The sequence below is a fragment of the Micromys minutus genome (genome assembly GCF_963924665.1).
Source record: "Micromys minutus genome assembly, chromosome: 6".
NCBI lineage: Eukaryota > Metazoa > Chordata > Mammalia > Rodentia > Muridae > Micromys > Micromys minutus.
This window is the reverse complement of record NC_137975.1, coordinates 81,902,464-81,914,826: the sequence shown is the minus strand read 5'-3', so window position 1 is coordinate 81,914,826 and position 12,363 is coordinate 81,902,464. Positions and strand designations below refer to the sequence as shown.

The window sequence follows — 12,363 nt, the reverse complement described above, 5'->3', positions numbered from 1 at the left end:
TTACTGGCCCCTTAAGTTGGGAATCTTTACTGTCTTCTATACCTATTATCCTTAGGTTTAGTCTTTTTCTCTTGTCCTGGATTTCTTGGATGTTTGGGTTAGGAGCTTTTTGCATTTTCTTTGACTGTTGTGTCAATGTTTTTTATGGCATCTTCTGCACCTGAAATTCTTTTGTCTTTTGTATTCTATTGGTGATGCTTGCATATGTGACTTCTGATCTCTTTCCTAGATTCTCTCTCTCCAGTGTTGTCTCCCTTCTTGATTTCTTTATTGTTTTTATTTTCATTTTTAGATCCTGGATGATTTTGTTCAATTCCTCACCTGTTTGGTTGTGTTTTCCTATAGTTATTTAAGGTTTTTTTTTTTTTTTTTTGTGTGTGTGTGTGTGTGTGTGTGTGTGTTTTCTCTTTAAGGGCTTATACTTGCTTACCTGTGCTCTCCTGTATTTCTTTAAGAGAGTTTTTATGTCCTTCTCAAAGTCCTCTACCATCATCATGAGATGTGAATTTAAATCCAAATCCTGCTTTTCATATGTTTTTGAGTATCTAGGACTTGCTGTGTTGGGAGAACTGGGTTCTGATGATGCCAAGTAGCTTTGATTTATTGCTATGTTCTTGTGCTTGCCTCTCACCATCTGTTTATCTCTGGTTTGCTGTCTTTGACTGGAGCCTGTGTTCTTAGGTGTGTCAGCACTCCTGGGAGACCAGCTCTCTCTGGGTGGTAATGGTGTGCAGAGAACTGTGATGTTTGGTGTGTCAGCCCTACTGGGAGACCATTTCTCTCCTGGCTGTATTCTGATGTGGACAGCTGTGTCTCAGTATTAGATACAGTGTGCTGATGGAAACTGGAATGATTCTGTCCCTGTGTGTTTCCAGGTTCCTGTGCCCTGTGCGCTCCTGGCCCATCCCTCTTTGGCTAGTTATTGTACAAAATTGGTGGTCTCCCTTGTAAACTTAGGAGTGACAGAAATCCTGGGAGATCAGCTCTCTTGGGGTGGAACTTGTTAAGGCGCTTTTTCTTCATAGTCCAGCCTTCTTAGAAGGTATATTAATTTCCAAGTAAGTGTTATCAGTTTTATGAAAGTTTTGATTAAGTTTATAGATGCCCTGAATAGCAAGTATGCTGGCAACAATTCTGAAGAATTTGTGCCTGAGCTGCACAAATTTTTAAGTACTGTGAGTTCACTTGTAGTGAAAAATAGTATTGTTTTATTTAGTCAGTGTTCTAGCTTTGCAAGTGGTCATGACAACCAGATCTGTGGCCAGTTTGAAGAGTGGGATCTTAGAATCGGAGGAAGTGCATTCTTTATTAGGACCCTTTTGCAAACTGTTGTGGATTCTTTTCTTCTATACAGTAGCAGTTTGCTGGTCGGTTTCCTCAAGAGTCATTCAGATTGACAAGGTTTTGCTGTCACTTTGCATTGGTGTGTACCACTCCCTTAACTGTTTCAAGTTAGGCCTCTCTGGACTCTTGGGATTCAGTTTCTCAGTTACATGGAAACACTTCACTTACATGAACCTACTGGCATTTTGCCTGCCATTTGGGTATTGTTTTACAGAGACAATACTCTATCATTGTTTTCTGTTATTTCTCAGTTGTTATCATATGAAGCCTCTTTAGCTTGTTGGAAAGAATAACTCACCCAAGAGGCATTAGGGCCCAGACAGGGCTTGCTGTTGTCTGGGTGCCTGTCCAGCTATTTTAAAGTTATATTTCACAAAGTAGCTCTTCTTGGAACTACCCAGATTCAGAATCAGAGGGACAGAATCTCTTTATCTGTAACCATACTTTTTGGCTACTTTATTGGGTTCCTTTATCTACTACCCTTCTCCCCCAATTCCTTCCAATCTTCTGACACTAGGTAGTAGTGAAAGAAGGTTAGAGGAGAAAGGTTTATTGATTTCTTGAGACTACTTCCTGTCGAGTTTAAATATGGGACAAATCCAATATTCATTGTTAGTATATCCACTTTCTTCTTCTCAGTCTCTGCTCAGCAAATCACAGCAACAGGAACTACTACCAGCATCAGGGGGAGCAGCAGCTTTTTTCCTCTTCTGGGCTCTGGCATTTATATACCTTCTGAAGAGTCCACAGAATCCCAAATGTAAACTATCATCAGCTGACAGAATCAGGCCCCAGTTAGAGCATGAGACAAATCATAGCTGATGTGGACAGTCTGATGCATTCCCATATCCCACACCCGGGATTAAAACAAAAACATTCACATAACATTTCTATGTTTTTAAAGAAACCAAAATTCTTACTATACTCATCGTTTAAGTACCTTTTTATTTTTATATATTTTTTCTTACAACATTATTTAAAAAATAGAGACACATGTACAGATTTTTAAAAGCATTTTGGCATAACACTATATGAATATATTTTTGTCAGTACTTGATTCTTTTAGAGGTTTGATAGTATGCATTGAAATCTTACTAGTTGCCATAAGCATAAAGTACATGTAGAACAGAACGTAACATGGAAACAGTCAGAGTTTTCTTGGTGTATATAGATTGAACATAATGATTTTTGAATACCAAAAATTGCCACAAGGCTATATTCTTAGCTCTTGAATTATTAATGAGTTGAGGTCCAGGTGTACCACACTCTGAGAGGGTGCTATACACTTATTATTTTTTTTTTTTCTAAGAAGGAGTGAGGCTTTCACTTTTTGGCCTTCAGGTTTATTTATTTATTTATTTATTTATTTATTTATTTATTTATTTATTTATTTATTTATTTATTTATTTTTGAGTTTCATATGGCCTGTAAGTTGTTTCTGGGGTATTCAGAGATTTCTGGGGCTAGTATCCAATTATCAGTTACTGCATATTGTGTCTGTTCTTTGTTTTGAAGTTGGAATTGATGGGAAAGGTTCAGTATCTGCACACCTGTCTTGGTTTTGCCTTTAGTAGTTAATGAGTTTGGATGAGCATGCAGTTGTTCCTGCATTACTTTCTTTGTGACATGAGGCAATTAGACTAAGGTAATAGGGATAATCACACTAAAGTAATAGTGTGTAAATTAAGTTAATTCATGTAAATGTCTGAGTCTATCACAATGCTAACAGCTAAATGAAAGCTGGAAGCCACATATTAAACAACATTTGACTAAAACACTGAGGAAATAAAGTTTTAAAATAGAAGTAATGCCAAATATATTTTTGCTAAAGGAACAACTTTCTTGTTTTAAAATGGTTGGTTGCCATTTCATATATTTGACAAATAAAACATGCTGATCATGGTGTTGACTAATATATTTTCATATGTGTTTTCTGATGTATTTGTGTTGACATTAACTAACTGAGTATAATTATGAAATTATAGTGTGTTTATTTGTATGTTTGATGCACATTGACCTACAATGAATATGAACATTATTACATGATTAAATTCAGATATTTATTCTGGTGAGATGACTCAGTGAATAAAGACACTTGTTACACAAGCCTGGGGATTTCAGCTGGATTCCTGGGTTCTGTATAAAGTGGGAAGAAGAGAAACATCTTTAGAATTATTCTCTGATCTACACACACACACACACACACACACACACACACACACACACACACACAGATACAATGGCACATGTGCTTCTTCCATCATACACATGCCCACACGCTGACACACACAATAATTAATTAAAAATTAAATTTACATAAATACATAGTTTAAAAAATTATTAGTGTTATTTTTAGCTAAAATATTGAAGAACAAATTTCTAAATTTAAAATGTAGGTACATCATCACTGCTTCACAAATGAGTACAAATAATCAGTATTATCACCAAAGTTGGGGAGAAGAAAAAAAGAGAGTTTCAACATGAATGACATTTGTGCTTTGAATCCCGAAGAAAAAGAAATATATTGTGTGTGAAAAAAAAAATTGAAGAAAAGTTAAATAAACATCTGCAGCAGATATCTAGTGGATTGGATTAGAAGTTTCCTCTCAAGTGTTAAAAATAAACAGGGTAATGAGTTGCCCAAATCCTGCATTAATGCTCTTTAAATTTTAAAGTTTTATCAGAAAATTTTAAGCAAGCCTATAACTTTGGCCAACTAGAGACTATATTGGACTATACAAAAGAGAAAATTATTTTTAGGTGGAGAAATGGAAAATATTTTCATTAAATTTTAACAGAAAATTCTAAGAAAAGGCAAACTTTTATTTCATAAAATTTAAATATCTTTAATCAAATTACTAAAAAAAGTTCCTTGGACCATAAGAGCCTTTTAACAATACAAATATCAGTTATTTGAAATTTGAACAAAACACTTTAGCTTCAGAGTAGGGCTTTTTAAAAATTTATTTAAAAGTTAGTTTTCTTTTCTTATGTAATTCTTTTTTTATAGTTTAATGTATGTTAATAACAAACTTACAGGAACAGCACAGAAGTCAGACAACATTAAAAACATGTACTTGCATGTAGGACAACTCAGAAAAGTATAGTGAATGGATGGAATCTACCGGATGATAAAAATGCTACAAATACCATTTAGTTGCTATCAATAAGAAAATTACTTATTAAAAAAAAATCCAAATGCTGGTGTTTTCCAGAAAATTTTAACAGCTTTATTTATAATTGTTATAAAGTTGAACTGTTGAAATGTGTTAACTGAAACATTTTGCTTGCATTAATGCTTTACATCTTGCATTCATATTAAAAATTCACACACAAATGAATGTGCAGAAACTGCCAATACCCGATTGTCCTCTTTGTTTCCACTCGCAATCATATACTTAGGTACCTTTGACCCCATGGAAAAAATATCTAACATTAAGAACTACTGATAACAGGAAAAAGAGGGAAAAAATTCTTTTGAGAATGAAATGTTTCCCCTCATAGTGGACTCTTAAGCACGTTCTCTGCGTATGCGGCGTGCTAGCTGGATATCTTTTGGCATAATTGTTACACGTTTGGCATGGATAACACACAGGTTGGTATCTTCCAAAAGGCCATCCAGATAGGCCTCACTTGCCTCCTGCAAAGCACCAAGAGCTGCATGCACACTGGAAGCGCAGATCTGTTTTGAAGTCTTGAGCAATTTCTGGTACCAGACGCTGAAAGGGGAGCTTGCAAATCAGAAGTTCAGTGGATTTTTGATTTCACGGAGAGCCATAGTGCTAGGCCTGTAACGATGAGGTTTCTTCACCCCTCCAGTAGAGGGTGCACTCTTGCAAGCGGCTTTTGTAGCCAGTTGTTTCCTGGGTGCTTTACCACCTGTGGATTTGCTGGCAGTCTGCTTTGTATGAGCCATGGTATGGGCATCTCCTTACCTGCTTCTCCTTCAGCTGGAGCTCAGCAAGGGAGAAGCTGCACTGGCTTTAGAGAGCAGCGATGGCGCGGCAAAGGCTGCAAACACAATTCATACAATTCTTTTTTTGTTTTAAAAAAGATTTTTTTTAAATTTTATGTATCTTGAGAACACTTTAGCTGTCAGACACACCAGAAGAGAGAGAACATCGAATTCCACTACAGATAGTTGTGAGCCACTATGTGGTTGCTGGGACTTGAACTCGGTACCTCTGGAAAAACAGTCAGTGCTCTTAACTGCTGAGCCATCTCTCCAGCCCCGAGTAGTTGTTGTTTTTTTTTTTATGATTTAGTGTAAGTTAATACTTAAGATACTGTACTCTATAGGACTTAAAAATTTATACATAAATGTAAACTTGTTTCTCTGTGTCAGAGTCATAGCACAGATTGTCTGATTGTACATATTTCAAAGAATATCAGAAGGATATGATATTTTGTCATGCCAGTGGTTTTGTCACATTAAGTTGAACACCTGTATTTTAAGAATGAAATATTAGAATCAGAGATTTTTCCATTGATGTATCTCTTTATTTTCAATAGCAAAGTATGGTGAAGTTGTCTGAGATACAGTGATATTGTTCAGCCTATATGCAAATCCATGTTACTTACAGTTTGTAGGTCTATGGAAAGGGATAGGGTGAATTAGAACTTGTACTGCAATATGTGTTTTGATACAGCCCCCCCTTTTTTTGTTAGTGTGTGTTTTAAAGAAATGTGTTTGCTAGATACTCAGTGCTTACAGAGAAAGCATGGCAGTTTTAATGGTCTGGTTTTTACTTAGATTTCACTGGTTTGAATGAGCTAAATTTGAAAACTATAAGAAAAGCTAATTTGTGACCTTGTTAGGCAAGTATGAAACTTTAGGTTGAAATTAAAGCTTTTCATGGTAGAAGTCAATACTGTGATATTTACACATATTTCTTTTGTTTTGATACATTTATTTTAAAAACCTATTATATCATTTGACTACAGAACCTAGAAAGACACTATCAGACATTTGGAATTGCTTTCTAACTTATGTAACTATAATTTTAATTTGCTGTTAATTCAAACCTGGAAGGAAAACTATTGAATTTGCACCAACATGTGTATTTGTGCACTTTATGAAGCCAATGCCTGCAGATCCCTTGGAACAGAAAGTTATGAGCAGTGATATGACTGCTGGGAACTGAACCCAGGTCCTCTTGAAGAGCTGCTGATCTTTTTAGTGTCTGAGCAGTCTTTTAATCCCCAACAAATGTAGTTTTGAAATTGAATGCTTTTACATCAAAGTCAAATCATTTATTAAAAAACAATACAAAACCCAACAAAGCACCCACTTTTTTGTGTACAATTAAGTTTTTTTAAAATATGTGTGAGTTTTTACATAAATTTGCTCATTGATTAGGAGGCTTATAATGGTATGACATCTTTTTTCCCAATTTTATTGGATATCCTCTATATTTATATTTCAAATGTTATACCCCCCCCAACTTACCTCCCTCCACTCCTCAACTTACTTCCATGAAGGTGCTCCCTCTCCCAATCACTCTCTCCACCTTAGTGCCTTGGCTGTTGATGGTGTTGTTTTTCCCATGAGGGTGCAAATCTTTCAGCTCTTTCAGTCCTTTCTCTAACTCTTTCATTGGAGTCCCCCTTGTTCAGTCTGATGTTTAGCTCCAATCATCCTCATCTGTATCTATATGACTCTGGGAGAACCTCTGAAAAGAAATCTATGTCTGGTTCCTGCCAGTAAACACTTCTTGGCATCAACAATAGTGCTTGGCTTTAGTGGCTGTATATGCTGTGGTTCTCCAGGTGAGGCAGTCTCTGTAGATCTTTTCTTCAATCCCCGCTCCTCTATTTGACCTTGCATTTCCTCCCCTGTTTTGTTCTCCCTTCTAAGAAGAACTGAGGCATCCACATTCTTGTCTTCCTTCTTTGTGAGTTTTATAAGTTCTGTGGATGGATTTTGGATATTCTGAGCTTTTTTCTTTTCTTTATTCTTGCGGGGGTAGCTTATAAGTCAGTGCATACCCTGAATGATCTTTTGTGACTGGATTACCTCACTCAGGATGATAGCTTCAAGTTCCAATCATTTGCCTAGGAATTTCATGAACTCGTTTTTAATAGCTGAGTAGTATTCCATTGTGTATATGTACCACATTTCTGTATCCATTCCTCTGTTGAGGGACATCTGGGTTCTTTTCAGCTTCTGGCAATTATAAATAAAGCTGCTATAAACATGGATGAGTATGTGTCCTTGTTAGATATTGGAGCTACTTTTGGGTATATGTTCAGGAGTGGTATGGAGGGTCCTCAGGTAGCACTAGGTTCAATTTTTTGATGACACTCCAGACTAATTTCCAGAGTGGTTGCACCAGCTTGGAGTCCCACCAACAGTGGAAGAGTGTTCCTCTTTCTCCACTTCTTCACCAGCATCTGCTGTCACCTAAGTTTTTGATCTTAGATAGTCTGACTGGTATGAGGTGGAATCTTACCATGGTTTTAATTTGCATTTCTCTGACGACTAGGGATGTTGAACATTTCTTTTTTTAAAAAAACTTTATTTTAAAAAACAAAGATGAATGTACAAATTTTAAGCATTTTTTGTATAAAAGTATAGGAATACATTTTTGTAAGTGCTTGGGTTTTTTTTTTTTTTTAAAGGTTTGATAGTGTGCATTAAGTTCTTATTAGTTACAATGAGCATAAAGTACATGTAAAACAGAATGTAAAATTGTGTAAATATATCACAATTTTTGTATCCATTCATCTACTGAAGGACATTTGGGTTCTTTCCAGCTTCTAGCTATTATAAATAGGGCTGCTATGAACATTGTGGTGCAAGTGCCTTTGTTGTATGTTAGCGCATCTCTGGGGTATATGCCCAGAAGTGGAATAACTGGTTCTTCAGGTAGTACTATGTCCAATTTTCTGAGGAATCCCCACACTGATTTCCAGAGTGGTTGTACCAGTTTACAACCCCACCAACAGTGGAGAAGTGTTCCTCTTTCTCTTCATGCTCAGCAGCATCTGCTGTCATCTGAATTTTTAATCTTACCCATTCTGACTGGTGTGTAAGATGGACTCTCTGGATTGTTTTGATTTGCATTTCCCTGATGGCTAATGATGTCTAGCACTTCCTTAGATGCTTCTCAGCCATTCAGTATTCCTCAATTGAGAACTTTTAGTTTAGCTCTGTACCCCATTTTTTAATAGGGTTGTTTGATTCTCTGATGTCTAGCTTTTTGAGTTCTTTGTATACCTTGGATAGTAGGCCTCTATCTGATGTGGGATTGGTAAAGATCTTTCCCTACTCTGTAGGCTGCTGTTTTGTTTTCTTGACAGTGTCCTTAGCCTTCCAGAAACTTTGGAATCTCATTAAGTCCCATTTGTAATCTTTGACCTTAGAGCATGTGACATTGGTGTTCTGTTCAGGAAATTTTTTCCTATGCGTATGTGTTCTAAGGTTTTCTCTACTTTCTCTTCTAATAATTTTAGTGTACCTGGTTTAATGTGGAGATCTTTCATCTACTTGCACTTGAGCTTTGTACAAGGAGATAAGAAAGGGTTTATTTTCATTCTTCTGCATGCTGAGTACCAGTTGGATCACCACCATTTGTTGAAGAGGCTGTCCTTTTTCCATTGAATGTTTACAGCATCTTTGTTAAAAATCAGGTGACCATATTTGTGAGGGCTCATTTCTGGATCTTCTATTCTATTCCATTGATCCATGTGCCTATCTCTGTACCAGTACCATGTAGTTTTTAGCACAATTGCCTTGTAATATAGCTTAAGGTAAGGGATAGTTATTCCTGCATATATTTTCTTGTTGTTGAGGATGGATTTTGCTATTCTAGGTCTTTTGTTATTCTAGATGAAATTGCAAGTTGATCTTTCCAACTCTACGAAGAACTAGACTGGGATTTTGATGGGGATCGCATTGAATCTGTAGATTGCTTTTGGTAAAATGGCCATTTGCAATGTTGATCCTTTTTGTTGTCTTTTTTTAAAGACCAGCCTTAGACCATGGTGATCTGAAAGGATGCATGGGAGTATTTCAATCTTCTTATATCTATTGTGGCTCCTTTTGTGACCAATTATGTGGTCAATTTTCTAGAAGGTGCCTTGAGGTGCTGAGGAGAAGGTGTATTCTTTTGTTTTAGGATGATATGTTCTGTAAATATCTATTAATTCCAATTGGTTCATAACCTCTACTACCTTTACAGTTTCCTTGTTCAGTTTCTGTTTCCATGGTCTGTCCATTGGTGAGAGTGGGGTATTGAGGTCTCACACTATTATTGTGTGGGGGGTAATGTAGTTTTAAGCTTTATTAGGGTTTCTTTTATGAATATGGGTGCATTTGTATTTGGAGAATATATGTTAAGGATTGAGAGTTTCTCCTGACAAATTTCCCCTGTAATGAGTAAAAAGTGTTCTTACTTATCTTTTTTGATAACTTTTGGTTTAAAATCTACTTACTTGATATTCGAATGGCCACTCCAGCTTGCCTCTTGGGGCCATTTGCTTGGAAGGTTTTTTCCCAACCTTTTACTCTGAGATAGTGTCTTTCTTTCTCTCTGAGATGAGTTTTCTGTATGCAGCAAAATGCTGGGTTTTGTTTATGTATCCAGTCTGATAGCCTATATCTTTTTATTGTGGAATTGAGTCCATTTATGTTAATAGATATCAAGGAATAGTGATTGCTGTTTCCTGCTATTTTTGCTTTTGGAGGTTGAATTGTGCCTGTGTGTCTTTCTTCTTTTGGTTTTCTTGCTTAGGAGTTTTCTTGTTTTTATTAGGATGTAGTTCCCCTCCTTGTATTGAATTTTCTACCTATAATTTGTTGTAGTGCTGTGTTTGTTGTCAGATATTGTGTAAATTTAGTTTTGTCTTGGAATATCTTAGTCTCTCCATCTATGGTGATTGAGAGTTTTTCTGGGTATAGCAGCTTGGGCTGACACTTGTGTTTTCTTAGAGTCTGCATGATGTCTTTCCAGGCTCTTCTAGCTTTCATAGTTTCTGTTGAGAAGTTGGGTGTGATTCTGATTGGTCTGCCTTTATATGTTACATGGCCTTTTTTCCTTACTGCTTTCAATATTTTTTCTTTACTTTGGGCACTTGGCGTTTTGACTATTATGTGTCAGGAGGAATTTCTTTTCTGATCAAATCTATTTGCAGTTCGGTAGGCTTGTTTTATGCTCATGGTCATCTCATTCTTAAGGGTAGGGAAGTTTTCTTCTATGATTTTGTTGAAGATATTTACTGTGCCTCTTAATTGATATTCTTCGCCTTCTTCTATTCCTATTATCCTTAGGTTTGGTCTTCTCATTGTTTCCTGGATCTCCTAGACATTTTGGGTTAGGAGCTTTTTGGTTTTTGTATCTTCTCTGACTGTTTTGTCTATGTTTTCAATGTTGTCTTCAGCCTCTGAGATTCTCTCTTCTATATCTTGTAGTCTGTTGGAAATGCTTGCATCTGTGATTCTTGATTTCTTTTTTAGGTTTTCTACCTCTAGGGTTGTGTCTTTTAGTGTTTTCTTTATTGTGTCCATTTCCGTTTTTAATTCCTTCTTTTATTCCTTCATCTCTTTGGTTCTGTTTTCCTCTAGTTCTTTGAGTTCTTTGAGTGTTTTTTTTTTGTTGTTGTTGTTTGTTTCCTCTTTAAAAGCTTCTAATTCTTTATGCTTTTCCTCTGGTTCTTGTTTAAGTATCTCTATCATCATCTTGAGGTATGATTTCAGGTCTGAGTCTTCTTTTTCTGGAGTGTTTGGCATTCTGCTGTTTGCTGTGATAGGAGAGCTGGGTTCTGGTGTTGCCAGGTTGTTTTGGTTTCCCTGGGGTATGTTCTTTTCCTTTCCTCTTGCCATCTTTTTGTCTGTATTTATATGTAGTCTTGTTGTCAGTGATTGGTTCTTGCCTCTCCCTTGTATCTGGCCTGTGTCCCTAGATCTCCTGCTCCTGGCTACTTGGAACGCCTTCTCAACGGGCTTGTGTCCCTGGATCTTGCTGTTCCTGGTGTCTGATGGTCTGAGCACCCCTTCTGCACTCACAGTCCTCCAACTGGGAATAACCCAATGCCTGGTTACTGGTTCCCTGAACCAAGCAGGGGGGGGGGGTGCACTTTTCCTCATGAGAAATCCCAGGCACTCATCTTTTCTTTTTCTTCTGAGTGGTGGAGTATTCTAAAATTACAGGATTTCTTTGTATTGAGTCACTTGATTAAAACTGGAAGCACCGTTTAATCCATAAAACATCCTGTAATGGAAAAGGGCCAAATCAAGTTAGTTTGAAAATGAATGCTTTAATGGTCTTTCATTACTTTGTTGAGGTTTGACATATTTTGGTAGCTTCCAGGAGAATAGTGAGGGTGATTATTTTCTAGTTCAGATTATGAAAGAGTGGATTCTAGTACTAGTTTCAACTACAACTACTTGAGTGGTATTAAACTACTTCTCAGTTATCTGAGATGCCAAATGACTGTTTAATTCTCCTTACCAAGTTCTTATGTGAGAGAAAAAGAAACTATTTCTGTGTTTTGAAAATAGTAAAGCCATAGTGATTGTTTCAAATTGTATAAACTTTCATATAAAATGGATACCTCTAATAACCATATGAAGAATTAAGTTTAAAAACATCAGTTTAACATTATCCAATTAAAAATTTTTTAGTAATAAATTTTGAACTTGACAAGGATTCATACTGGGTCTTAGCAAATGAGTAGATTTATACTATTTTCTTTGGTTTCCGGAGTCAACTGTCATAACTTAACATTACTTACTCATTCTTGGTGCAACATTTCAGTCAGTTTGATTGCTGTATTCTCTATCAGCCATCCTGCTGGTTTGGCTGCCTGCTCAGATACCATGTCTCCCAGGAGTCCCCCAGGGCCAATGGGGAGGATGAAGGAGGAAGGCCAGCTGAGCTCCCTGGGCCTGGGACCAAGAGCCCTTGCTCAGCTCCTTTCCCACTCATTGTGCAGCCTGGGCCCTATCACTAGAGGGGCCTGGCAAGGAAATGAGGGGGAAGTGAGTGCCACTGCTGGATCAGAATGTTCCAATGTGGT

At 36.8% G+C, this 12,363-nt stretch overlaps 1 protein-coding gene and 1 pseudogene across 2 annotated transcripts in view; one reads left to right on the top strand and one right to left on the bottom strand.

The window, feature by feature from the left end:
- The window catches only part of GMDS (GDP-mannose 4,6-dehydratase), a 594,697-nt gene that overhangs the window by 97,863 nt on the left and 484,471 nt on the right, over positions 1 to 12,363 (top strand). The window lies entirely within an intron of this gene.
- LOC308421954 (histone H3.3A-like) lies at positions 4,856 to 5,260 on the bottom strand (annotated as a pseudogene). Its single transcript has one exon. The product of its transcript is annotated as a histone H3.3A-like (transcript).